The sequence below is a fragment of the Podarcis raffonei genome, chromosome 2 (assembly GCF_027172205.1).
Source record: "Podarcis raffonei isolate rPodRaf1 chromosome 2, rPodRaf1.pri, whole genome shotgun sequence".
NCBI classification, from domain to species: Eukaryota; Metazoa; Chordata; class Lepidosauria; order Squamata; family Lacertidae; genus Podarcis; species Podarcis raffonei.
In genome coordinates, this window is record NC_070603.1 from 11,080,040 (window position 1) to 11,093,424 (window position 13,385).

The 13,385-nt window shown below is 47.3% G+C and overlaps 1 protein-coding gene and 1 long non-coding RNA gene across 2 annotated transcripts in view; both read left to right on the top strand.

The window, feature by feature from the left end:
- Window positions 1–13,385, top strand: part of NFE2 (nuclear factor, erythroid 2) — a 31,256-nt gene that overhangs the window by 2,410 nt on the left and 15,461 nt on the right. The gene's annotated exons all lie outside the window — the stretch shown is intronic.
- Window positions 12,538–13,385, top strand: part of LOC128406303 (uncharacterized) — an 84,214-nt gene continuing 83,366 nt past the window's right edge. Inside the window, exon 1 of the long non-coding RNA XR_008328456.1 lies at window positions 12,538–13,005. This is a non-coding gene — a long non-coding RNA (uncharacterized LOC128406303). The remainder of the gene's footprint in view (window positions 13,006–13,385) is intronic.

Sequence of the window (13,385 nt, forward strand, 5' to 3'; positions counted from 1 at the left end):
GCCCTATAGAAAATATGTCTCTTGAGTCTGGGAATGCATGAGGTACCATGAGCCAGAGCAATGTAGTGGAGCACTGGATTTGCGTGTGAGATTCAAAGCCTTGCTTAGCTATGAAGTCTCGTGGGTTACCTTAACCAAGTTATTTTGAATAACGTTGACTAGAGAGAGAGATGGTAGTGTTTGTTTGCATGGCGGAAAGAAAGACAAATACATAGAGAGAAAGAGAGAGGGGGGGGGGAGAGGGAGAAAGAACGAGAGAGACTTATATATAGTACTTTTTTCTACAAAAAAATGTTTAGGGGTACTCTCATTTTGACTCAAGAAAATCACCACTTTATAGTTCAAATCAGGGAAAATAAATACAGATTCACAAAATGTTTAGGGGTATGCATCCTGCTGTGTCCCCGGCTCCCCAGAAAAGAGCACTGCTTATATACATAAAGATATATTAAATTGTTTGGTTTGTATCATTGCCCTTTTGCCTCTGCTGAAGAAGTTATTTCTTATTTCAGAAACCTGCAAATCTTATTTATCCAGAGGCAGCAGCAGCAGGCCAAGAGGAACATTTGTGTGCATTGCATAAAGCAAAACCTCTCTCAAACCGCTTTCAACCCTCCTAAAAATTGTAGCTTGGCTCCTGGCGGTATGGTCCTGGCAAGTTGTAAGGAGGATTTTACCAGTACCCTTCTCCCTCAGGCTAGCAGATGTGTTGATGTTATGCTAAAAGGCCACCCTAAGCTCCTTGGAAGATGGCAGGAATAAAAAGATAAAAAGGAGTGCCTTTGAGCATGTTCAGAGCGCCTTCCATGCGCTCCCAACCCCTCACCTGCAGTTTGGGATAAGGGCTTCCTGAACAAAGGGACTTTCAGGATGTGTGGCGTTTTGGTTTTAGCTCCGACAGCTCCTATTTTACATGTTAAGTGTACAGGGGAGGGGGGTTTGGACCTTGTTTATTTCCCCTTTATGGTTTGTGGTGGTGCATTAATCTACATGATCCAAACTGTCTAGTCAACCTGCTTGCCGGAGGTGTCATTGTGTAATAGGAATGTGACTTTGCGTGTGTGTGTGGAGGTCCCTCTGTTAACATGGAAGTTTTAACTTGACTGTCTTGCAGGTCTGATCTGCTTCTTTCTCCTGAGGCTTCTTCTGATCTTTGTGTACCATATCACTCCTCTCTGCCATGCTGTTTCCTCCTGTGTTGTGTGCAGCGGCATCTGTCAATAGCACCACAAATTACTCCCTGCCCAATCTGTGTTGGTGGAGATTGGGCAGCACACACACGCTTCCTTTAGGACCACTGCTACCTGGGTGTTATGGGAACATTCCAAAATATGTCTGTGTTTCTCTGTGCGTGTATATTCCAGATAGAAATACGAATAACCCACGTGTGTGTTCATGTATGCATGTACACGTGTTCTCAATCTAATGCCCTCTCCTGGATAGAACCAGAAGTCTTTGCATTATATCTGCTTTCTGTTGTAAATGATTTTTATTGCATTTACATATAATCACATTACATAAAATTGTACCCTAATATTTTATCTCTTTGGCTCAACTGAGCCTAACACTTCCCTCCCTCCCACCTGTTGGTTTACAAAATTAAACTTTACATCTTTACATTTCGCTTCGTTTCCTATCCTTGTTATAAAAGGTAAAGGGACCCCTGACCATTAGGTCCAGTTGTGGCCGACTCTGGGGTTGCGGCGCTCATCTCGCTTTATTGGCTGAGGGAGCCGGCGTACAGCTTCCGGGTCATGTGGCCAGCATGACTAAGCCGCTTCTGGCGAGCCAGAGCAGCGCACGGAAATGCTGTTTACCTTCCCTCCAGAGTGGTACCTATTTATCTACTTGCACTTTGATGTGCTTTCAAAGTGCTAGGTTGGCAGGAGCAAGGACCAAGCAACGGGAGCTCACCCCGTTGCGAGGATTCGAACCCCCGACCTTCTGATCAGCAAGCCCTAGCTCCGTGGTTTAACCCACAGCACCACCCGCGTCCCATCCTTGTTATATCATTACCTAAAATATTATATTACTCAACCTGAACAAGTAGCAATTTCATCTTACAAATCTTCAGATAACCCTGCTAATGATGTTAATTGTTTACAGTAATATAATATAATATAATATAATAATATAATATAATATAATATAATATAAATTTGTCCCAATCCTTTTGGAATGCTTGGTCTCGCTGGTTCCGGATTCCTCCCATCACTTTCGCCAGTTCTGCAAAGTCCATCTACTTCATCTGCCACTCTTCTTTTGTTGGTAACTCCTGTTGTTTCCATCTTTGGGCTAACAAAATTCTTGCCATAGTTGTTGCATATAAGAACAATTTTTTATCTTGTCTCAGTAGCTCTCTACCCACTATACCCAATAAGAAAGCTTCTGGTTTTTTAACAAAAGTGTTTTAAAACATTTTCTTTAACTCCTTATATATCATTTCCCAGAAAGCTTTTACCTCTTTACATGTCCACCACATGTGGTAAAAAGTACCTTCCTTTTCCTTACATTTCCAACATTCATTTTTTGTTCTATACATTTTAGCCAGTGTTATACAGCATACGCTTCAGGTTACATATGCTTCAGGTTACAGACTCCGCTAACCCAGAAATAGTACCTTGGGTTAAGAACTTTGCTTCAGGATGAGAACAGAAATCGTGCTCTGGCGGCGCGGCGGCAGCAGGAGGCCCCATTAGCTAAAATGGCATTTCAGGTTAAGAACGGACCTCCAGAACAAATTAAGTACTTAATCCGAGGTTCCACTGTATCTGCTTTCTGAGCTACAGAACTCTCTGCGCTGCTTCGCTTTCTGCCCTGGTGACAGAGTTGGAGTCATTCCCTCCTATCAATGTGTGGGTCCTATATGTAACTGTGGGTACATGTGCATCAAGCACACACAGGTCATTCAGATCTTACACACCTGGGGCCATTATAAGCAGGTTCCACCTGAATAAAGGCTCTGCATGCGTGTCTAGGAAAGGGGTGGAGATCTCAGAACTCTTCTCAGGCCACAAGTCCACTCTCTGCGCCACTCATGGCCACGGCTTTGCACCGCAGATGTTTTGGCCTGGCTGGAATGTGTCCTTGATCTCTGATGGTGCCTTTTGCTTGTCCAGGTGGAAGATAGAGAGAGTTGTTTGAGTGTGTATGTACAAACTAGCCTACTGTAAAGTAAAGGTAAAGGGACTCCTCACCATTAGGTCTAGTCGTGACCGACTCTGGGGTTGCAGCGCTCATCTCGCTTTATTGGCGGAGGGAGCCGGCGTACAGCTTCTGGGTCATGTGGCCAGCATGACTAAGCCGCTTCTGGCGAACCAGAGCAGCGCATGGAAACGCCGTTTACCTTCCTGCTGGAGTGGTACCTATTTATCTACTTGCACTTTGATGTGCTTTCGAACTGCTAGTTTGGCAGGAGCAGGGACTGAGCAATGGGAGCTCACCCCGTCGTGGGGATTCGAACCGCCGACCTTCTGATTGGCAAGTCCTAGGCTCTGTGGTTTAACCCACAGTGCCACCGGTGTACAAAGGTAAAAATTACATTCACAGCCCCACCTACTTTTGCTTCTGGCTTCGCCTACTGTTCTGGAATGATGTGGCCCCTGAAAGGCTTCACAGAAGAAAATGTGGCCCTCGGTATTGTCTCTCCAGGGTCTCAAGCCAGGAGAGGTTTTCCCCATCACTTATAACCAGACCCTGCTAACACGACTCTGGTTGTTGCTGGACACTCTCCAATTCCCATCAGCCTCAGCTGTCATGTGCAATGGTCAGAGATGATGGGAGTTGTAGTTCAGCAGCATTTGGAAGGACCTGCAGACATTGGGGATTGAGTCTGGCAGCTCAGACATGCAAAGCATGGGTTTACGACAGAGCCATGGGGCCTATTTCCAAACGCCTGGTGTGGCTGGTACACCACCCTCTGAGAAGTGGGAAGGGAAGTCTTGCCCCAATCTTTGGTTGGGCCAGAGATGAGCTTGTTTAGAATGGAGGAACCTTGCTTAGCCTGAGGGCCACATTCTGTCCTGGGTAAAGCTGTGGGCCATGATCAGCCAGAAGCAAAAATGGGCAGAGCAAGTAGTGCAACTCGTCTTTTTACCAGCTGATTTTCAGCCATGCAAAAGCCAGAGGTTTCAACATACACCCACACCCCTCTGTCTTCCTTCCAGGCAAGTGAGAGGCATGATCGCAGTTCAGTAACACATTCCAGCCAGGCAGAAATACATGGCTTGTGAAGCAGAGGCGTGTGCCCTGGGGGCTTGGGGAGAGGGATAGTAGACTGGGGAGAGCCAGTGTGGTGTAGTGGTTAAGAGCGGTGGACTCGTAATCTGGTGAACCAGCTTCGCTTCCCTGCTCCTCCACATGCAGCTGCTGGGTGACCTTGGGCTAGTCACACTTCTTTGAAGTCTCTCAGCCCCACTCACCTCACAGAGTGTTTGTTGTGGGAGAGGAAGGGAAATGAGCCGCTTTGAGACTCCTTAGGGTAGTGATAAAGCGGGATATCAAATCCAAACTCTTCTTCTTCTTCTTGAGAGTTGGAGAAAGAGACTTGTAGGGCTACATCTGAACCTTAGAAGACCAAAGCTTCCTCACACCGGGTTTAATCCAACCCTTAAAAAACCAACCCTAATGTAGGGAACAACCAGCACATTGTGTGATAATGAATGCCACAAGTCAACAAGAACTAAGAACCACCTTACTGAGTCTAGCCTCACGTTGTTGTCAAAAGATTCTGGTAGACACATAACACAAATGCTCATCCCCTGTTGTTTGGGCCCAGGATCTGGCGTTCAGAGGTATTCTACATCTGCATTTGGTGATTCCATTTTGCACCCATAATGCTGGCAGTTTTTGCGTCCTCCATCGCCTCTTCGTTTTCCTAACTTGCCAGATTACTTATTCTTGGGATGGGGAATTTGGGAATTTGTAGTTTAGAAATCCCGCTGAGGCCTTGCTCATTTTAATACATTTTCTCTCCCCCATCACCAACGTTGGCCTCAGAAGACTTGAGGTGTCTCAGGAGCTCTGGGTATGGGGTTCCCCCCCCTTCTTCTTATGCAACATCCCAGCAGAGGATCGGAAATTGCAGGGCCAATCTCTGTCGAAATGCGCACGGGAAAAGCAAAGGGCGAGAGGCAATAGCAGACCACAGAGAGAGGTTCCGGGGTGGGGTGGGCGGGAGGAAGAGAGCAGAGCAGTTTCAGATCCTTGGGGCCTCCCACAATAACAGTACTTTGCCTATGAGCGCATCACACACCATAAATGTCCCCAGGGAGAAGGAGCGCACCACAGTTACATTGGAGAGCATGGCCAGAGGGATGGATGGCTCAAATCAATGGAGGGTGGGGGCATCACAAATGCAACACACACACATACAAAGGCTACTGGGCTTGAAGACTCCAGCCTAGTGGTTCTCAACCTGTAGGTCCCCAGATGTTCTTGGACTACAACTCCCATCATCCCTGAGCTCTGGCCTTGCTAGCTAGGGGTGATGGGAGTTGTAGTTCAACAACATCTGTGGACCCACAGGTTGAGAAAGGCTGCGAGTCTGGCCTGAGATGTGTAGTGGACCAGCACAGATGTCTTTTCCATTGTGCTTTCATGAAGATTTGTGCTTACGATGGTGCTGGGGTGGCTACCGTTGACCCCACTTCCGATACTGTTTACACCTGCAAAAGTTTTGGGGCGAGCGTACTGCTTCACTTCCAATCAGTGCAATCCCATGACATCCCCCTGAAATCTTGGAACTTTTAACAATGAGAGATTCATTCTACTCCATATTTCTAAATTTCTTTTTACCTCAAGCCAAAAATTTTTCATAGTTATTTTTAAATAGGTTTATATTTCTTGATGTTAACCAAATCTTGGAACTTTTCATACCACAAATATTCTTGGCAGTGGGGAGGGAGGGGTTGGAAGAGCAATATTTCAGATAACAAATGCTTTGAAAAAGATGCCCAAATCCCTGCACTCCAATCACATGAGTAGACTGTGGTTTTTAATAGTTCTGCCTAATCCCTCTCCCTCCTGCTGTTGGCAAGGAAATGGATTTTTTTAAAGCCTTACATAGCATAAGGTGCATTAGCCAGATGGGCGAGGTGGAAATAATGAAATTATCATTAAATTATTATTAGCTGATTGCAGTCACATGGTGCGATTTTACTATAGTGCAATTGGTGGTCCCAAACTAGGCTAAATTTCTGTTTTTGACTGACTGACTCCAGCTACGAAAGCTGAAGCTGCTGAACACTCCCTTGAGCTGGGATATTGTTTAGGGCAGGCTTCCTCAACCTCAGCCCTCCAGATGTTTTGAGGGTTCCCATCACCCCTGACCACTGGTCCTGCTAGCCAGGGATCATGGGAGTTGTAGGCCAAAAACATCTGGAGGGCCGAGGTTGAGGAAGCTGCTGCTATGTATACTTTTTTTGTATCTTTATTTTCAGTTACTATGATTTATATGGAGATTGTTCAGTTGGGTTGTGTACTTTCTGGTGTGTTTTATTTCATAGTTCATGACTACTTTTGCTATGTTTGTAATTATGTAAATCTTTTCGCATTGTAAGCCGCCTTGAGCATGGTTTTAACTATGGAAATGCGGCCTACAAATAAGATGTTGATTATTGCCCCGCTTTCGTTGTGCTATAGTGCATGGGCGCTCCTCCAAATGGCAGTACAGTGGTGCCTCGCAAGACGAAATTAATTCGTTCCGCAAGTTTTTTCTTCTTGCGAGTTTTTCATCTTGCGAAGCACGGTTTCCCATAGGAATGCATTGAAAATCAATCAATGCGTTCCTATGGAAACCGCCTTCAGACCAGGTCCGGGGACAGTCTGTCCCCCGACCTCTTCTGAAGGCTGGGGGGGGGACAAGGGCTTTTCTTCCCACCGCCAGCCTTCAGAAGGCTGTTCTGAAGGCTGGCGGTGGGAAGAAAAGCCCTTCTCCCCACCTCCCACCCCACAAGCTCCGGGGACAGGAGGGCTTTCCTCCCGACTGCCAGCATTTTAAAAGCCCCCAGGACAGCGGAGATTTCTCCGCTGTCCCGGGGGCTTTTAAAATGCTGGCGGGCGGCAGCGCAGCATTCGCTGCCGCCCGCCAGCAGTTTCAGATCGCCCCGGGACAGCGGAGAAGTCTCCGCTGTCCCGGGGGCTTTTAAAATGCTGGCGGGCGGCAGCGCAGCGTTCGCTGCCGCCCGCCAGCATTTTCAGATCGCCCGGGACAGCGGAGAAGTCTCCGCTGTCCCGGGAAGGCAGGCGGGGGGAGCAAAGACTTTTGCCCCCCGCCGGCCTTCAGAAGAGGTCCAGGACCTCTTCTGAAGGCCGGCGGAGATTTCCCTATGGGCTTTCTTCTTGCGAAGCAAGCCCATAGGGAAATTCATTTTGCGAAGCACCTCCAAAACGGAAAACTCTTTCGTCTTGCGAGTTTTTCGTTTTGCGAGGCGTTCGTCTTGTGAGGCACCACTGTAATGTGGTAACACTGGAAAATCATCACCTGACATCTAATAAAGGAGAAGGATTTGTAGGCGGTCCAGGATGACTCCACTGATGATGAACTATTATTGTGTCAGCAGCTATTTTCTACTCTGTTCTGATTGGCAATGGCTCTCCAGAATCTCAGGAAGAGGAAGGACTTCACCATCACCTGCTGCTGCTGCTGTTGTCGTTTCTCAACTTGAGATTCCAGCAGTTGAACTTGAAATTTTCTGCATGTAAAGCACATGCTCCGTGTTCTTCAGCCTTGAGCCCATCAGCAGCACTCATCCTAGCCAATGGGCAAGGATTATAGGAGTTGTTGTAATCCAACAGCATCCGGTGGGCTACATCATGCAACACTGCTCTGGACTACCTCCCCTCCCCAAACTTATTTTCATGGAGCTTCTCTCACAGCCCCTCCCTGGACCTATTTTTTTTACTGTGCATTCATGATGATTTGTTCTCATGATGCTATTGGAGCAGTCACATGCAATCTGTCAGGCTTCAGGGAATCAGCTTCCTCCCCCGTGGCAGTAGATAAGCAGAACAAAGGAAAAGGAGTCTTCTTACCAGTTAGAAACTTTAATAATCACAGTGAGAGAACAAAGAAGAACATCTCCTAGAAACGGCGGTGCTCCCAATTAAGGATTACACTCCCTTCCGTCCCTATTAATCTACGTCACTTCTACATCTTGTAATCTGAGCTTGTACCCTCTGTGCTTTCTGTTCTGCCACTTTCTGAGATCTCTGTGATTTTGGAGAAGGGGTGTGAATGCTGTCCAGAGACTGTGAATCTGTTAACCCTCTCTCTTCCAGTGTTTCTTCTTTCAGCTGTTCCCCATCCAGTATTTCCCAGCTTCTTCCTTCTGAACTATGTCCCTCTGCAAACCGCTGTTCCAGACCTATACTGTCCTCCTGCTCCTGGGAAGATTCATGATCCGGAGCGGGGGAGGGGGAGGGGAGGCTCCCACCATTCCTCCTCAGTGCAGCCCTCCTCAGCATGGTCCCTGACACAATCTTGCTTTCAATACAGTTTGTGCCTGTAAACGTTTTGGGGATGTCACACTGTTTCACTTGCAATCCGTGTATATCCCATAGCTTCCTGCTGAAATCCCATCACTTTTTCTATCACAAACGCTCTGGTTTATTTTTGTCCCGCTTTTGTTGCACTATAGCCCCCCTTGGACAGCACTAACGTTGTAGCATTGGGGAATCATCACAGAGCAAACTAAAGCAGAACAAATCTATGGCCGATGCACTATTATTGTATCAAGAACATGTTGCAGAATACAGCCACAATTAAAAAAAAAACCAGTCTGGAGGGGCCCTCAAAGGCCTGGTTTAACAGTCATTCTTTCTTCCCAGAGAATGCTGGGAGTATTGAAGTTGTTGGCAATCTCTAACCAAAAATGCGCAGAAAACTTTGACTCCCAGGACCCTTTGGAGGCTAAGACCGGTGGTTGTTGGTACAATGGTTGCCAAAACAGCAAAATGTCCTGTGGCAGGGCTCTAAGGATAGCCTTGGGAATTTTATTGCGGTGGAATTAATGTTTGTGAGCCAGCACTCACGGAAGCTTTTTATGCCACAATATTCAAAGACTTCAAAGGGCCACAGGAATCTTTTCATAGAATTGTGTTGTTGTTTAGTCGTTTAGTCGTGTCGACTCTTCGTGACCCCATGGACCAGAGCACGCCAGGCACTCCTGTCTTCCATTGCCTCCCGCAGTTCGGTCAAACTCATGTTAGTAGCTCATAGAATTGTAGAATCGTTGAATTGTAGAGTTGGAAGGGACCGCAAGAGTCATCAGCGCCTGCAATGCCGGAATCTTTCTTCCCATGTGGGGCTCAAACCCCCAACCCTGAGATTAAAGAGTCTCGTGCTCTCCTGACTGAGCTGTCCAGAAGTCCTTTATAATGAAGGCTCAATTTTTTTTTTCTTACAACAGACTACATAGCTATTCCTCTGCGATTTGTCACAATAGTAACATGAAAGTTGTGGCTATGCCCCCATAGATAAGCCAGTCTGCCAGCTCCATTCGGTACACCAGCTGAGACCCTACCAGCCCACACACTGTCTCGCCAGAGTGGTTCATGGACTGGTTATCTCCTGCTTGGATTACTGCAACACGCTCTACATAGGGCTACCTTTGAAGGTGACTCGGAAACTACAGTGGTACCTCTGGTTACGTACTTAATTCGTTCCGGAGGTCCGCTCTTAACCTGAAACTGTTCTTAACCTGAAGCACCACTTTAGCTAATGGGGCCTCCCGCTGCTGCCACGCTGCCGCCGCACGATTTCTGTTCTCATCCTGAAGCAAAGTTCTTAACCCGAGGTACTATTTCTGGGTTAGCGGAGTCTGTAACCTGAAGCGTATGTAACCCGAGGTACCACTGTACATCTAATCCAGAATGGCTGCCAGACAATAGAACACTGCTCCTAAAGGATCTTCACTGGCTCCCAGTACATTTCCGAACACAATTCAAAGTGTTTACAGCCTGAAACAGCTTTGGCCCTGTATACCTGAAGGAGCATCTCCACCCCCATTGTTCAGCTCGTACACTGAGATTCAGCTCCGAGGGCCTTCTGGCGGTTCCCTCACTGCGAGAAGTGAGGTTACAGGGAACCAGGCAGAGAGCCTTCTCGGTAGTGGCGCCCGCCCTCCCATCAGATGTCAAGCAGATAAACAACCATTTGACTTTTAGAAGACATCTGAAGGCAGCCCTGTTCAGGGAGGATTTTAATGTTTGATGTTGTATTGTGTTTTAATTTGTTGGAAGCCATCCAGAGTGGCTGGGGGAACCCAGTCAGATAGGTGGCATAAAAATAAATAATGATGATGATAATCTTCCATCTTGACAGTGGATGGGTTTAATGATAGCACTGTCATCTAGGCAACCAGCTAGGGGCCACGTGTCAGAGCGGTGTGTAGGGATAGAGGGGAAAGCGGGGAGAGCAATTAATGTGAATTTTACCTTTGTACAGTAGGCTACTTTCTATGCATTGCCAGAGTTCAAGGACAATTCCAGCCAGGCAAAAACATGCAAAGTAAGACTGGTTGGAGGGTGTGGCCTGTGGAGAGTCCCAAGGGCCAGAGAGCTAGGACTAGAGGGCCACGTATGGCTCCCAGTTCTGAGGTTTCCCATCCCTGCTTTAGCACACAGGTTTTCTCAGTCCTCTCAAAGATGCTAGCCAGCTAGACAAAGCTCAAAGCCCCAATTCTGCCACTTAGCAAGCGGAAGTGAGCATAGCATGCGGCTGCCTAAGAGGTTTCTGCTGTCCCTGCGTGTGCCTTCCTTAGAGGAGCAATTTCAAATCCTTGGATGAGCAGGGAGTTCTGACACGGTCCCACTCTGTATATTATCTTTCTTGGCATATGCTTCCCCTCCCAGCTTCCTGCAGAAATATAGATAGGTTGGTAATCCACCAGGCTCTGGAGTGGGCAACAACATTTTGAAACAGTAGGTGCAATCCAGCAAAAGTTAGTCGTGGCTAAGTGTGGTTTTCGACTAAGGTCCGGGAATCAGCAAGTTTTTACATGAGTAGAGTGTGTCCTTTTATTTAAAATGCACCTCTAGGTTATTTGTGGGGCCTGCCTGGTGTTTTTACATGAGTACAATGTGTGCTTTTATTTAAAATGCATCTTTGGGTTATTTGTGGGGCACAGGAATTTGTTCATTTCCCCCCCAAAATACAGTCTGGCCCCCCACAAGGTCTGAGGGACAGTGGACTGGCCCCCTGCTGAAAAAGTTTGCTGACCCCTGACTTAGAGGTTGGCCCCAGAGAGAGCCAAAATGCCTGACTCTCACTCCCATCCCCCCCTCCACCAAATTTTAATTTTTTCCTGGAATGAATGGGAATTCCCAAGCAGGCTACTAATTTGTACGATCTAGAAGAAGAATCCATTGGATTCATTTGAGGCTGGTTTGAAGGGCTGTGAGGGTGTGTGAAGAGCTGTCCTGCCCAAGTCCGGTTTGAAGATCCAGAAAGGAGAGGGGCCTTGAAACTGCCCGTCAACACCTGTGCACTCTTTTATTTACATCCAGCACACTTCCACCACTGCCATGGGGAACGATAGTGTGCATGGTGCTAGCCACAAATTATATTCATCTTCTCATTTCTTAGATAATACTGGATCTCTCCCTAAACCAGCTTCAAACTGAATGGGGGAAAAGAACGACCTAACTGCATTTCAAGCTGGTAATTTCACGGCCTAGGACCCTCGTACCTACGGGACCGCCTCTCCCGGTATGCCCCACGGAGAGCCTCAAGGTCCATAAATAGCAACACCCTAGTGGTCCCGGGCCCTAAGGAAGTTAGATTAGCCTCAACCAGAGCCAGGGCCTTTTCAACACTGGCTCCGGCCTGGTGGAACGCTCTGCCTCATGAGACCAGGGTCCTGCAGGATCTGATTTCTTTCCGCAGGGCCTGTAAGACAGAGTTGTTCCGCCTAGCCTTTGGCTTGGAGCCAATTTGATTCCCTCCCTCTCTTTCTATTTTCTTTTCCTTCTCCTCCTGTGATGAGGCTGCATTTTAATGTTTCAATATTTTAATTGTTGTATTTTAATCTTGTTTTTAAGTTGTATTCATTCAACTTGTTTTTATTATTGCTTGTTAGCCGCCCTGAGCCTGGCCTTGGCTGGGGAGGGCAGGGTATAAATAAAAATTATTATTATTATTATTATTATTATTATTATTATTAATGTGTACGCAGCCTTTGTGCTTGGGCAGCAGAGGGAGCAGCGGCAAAAGCCACCTGGCCACAGCCTTGCCCGCTACGGTGTGATATATTGTAGCTGGGGTTGTGTTTTTATGGATCAAAAGGGGAGAAGAGGACTGGGAACACAGGACTGTACATCTTCCATGTGCAAACACAGGGACAAATGTTGCAAAATTCATTCTTTTGTTAATCAAGGGGAGTGGTACATTTCCACCCTTAACCACAGGAAATCTTATTCAACAGCTCCTCAGGCTTCTGATGAAATTTCGCCCACTTATTTTTAAGCACACTTTTGCAACCATAAGATCTATTAGCGTTTTTTTGGAGGGGGAAAAAGCGTGGTACAGTACTGAGATTCTCGGAAATCCAGTAGCCAAAGAAGCATTCCAGGGCTTTCTCGGTGTGCGGTTGCCTGGAATCACAGAATATACAGTGGTACCTCGGGTTACAGATGCTTCAGGTTACAGACGCTTCAGGTTACAGACTCTGCTAACCCAGAAATAGTACCTCGGGTTAAGAACTTTGCTTCAGGGTGAGAACAGAAAACGTGCGGCGGCAGTGGGAGGCCCCATTAGCTAAAGTGGTAAAAGGTAAAGGTAAAGGGACCCCTGACCATTAGGTCCAGTCGTGACCGACTCTGGGGTTGTGGCGTTCATCTCGCTTTACTGGCCGAGGGAGCAGGCATACAGCTTCCAGGTCATGTGGCCAGCATGACTAAGCCTCTTCTGGCGAACCAGAGCAGCGCACGGAAACGCCGTTTACCTTCCCACCAGAGTGGTACCTATTTATCTACTTGCACTTTGACGTGCTTTCGAACTGCTAGGTTGGCAGGAGCAGGGACCGAGCAACGGGAGCTCACCCTGTTGCGGGGATTCGAACCAGCGACCTTTTGATCGGCAAGCCCTAGGCTCTGTGGTTTAACCCACAGCGCCACCTGCGTCCCAGCTAAAGTGGTACCTCTGGTTAAGAACAGTTTCAGATTAAGAACGGACCTCCAGAACGAATTAAGTTCTTAACCCGAGGTACCACTGTACATGGACATGGTGGAGAATACGGTTCAGCTGGGGATCCCTGTGCTTAAAGATTCTTCTTCTGTGGCGGTTGCCTCGCCCTACCCCAGAAACAGCTGCATTCCATTGTTATCAGCCTTTGATGGTAATCATGGAAGAAGCAAGAACTCCCAATGATGCTCTTTCATTCAGG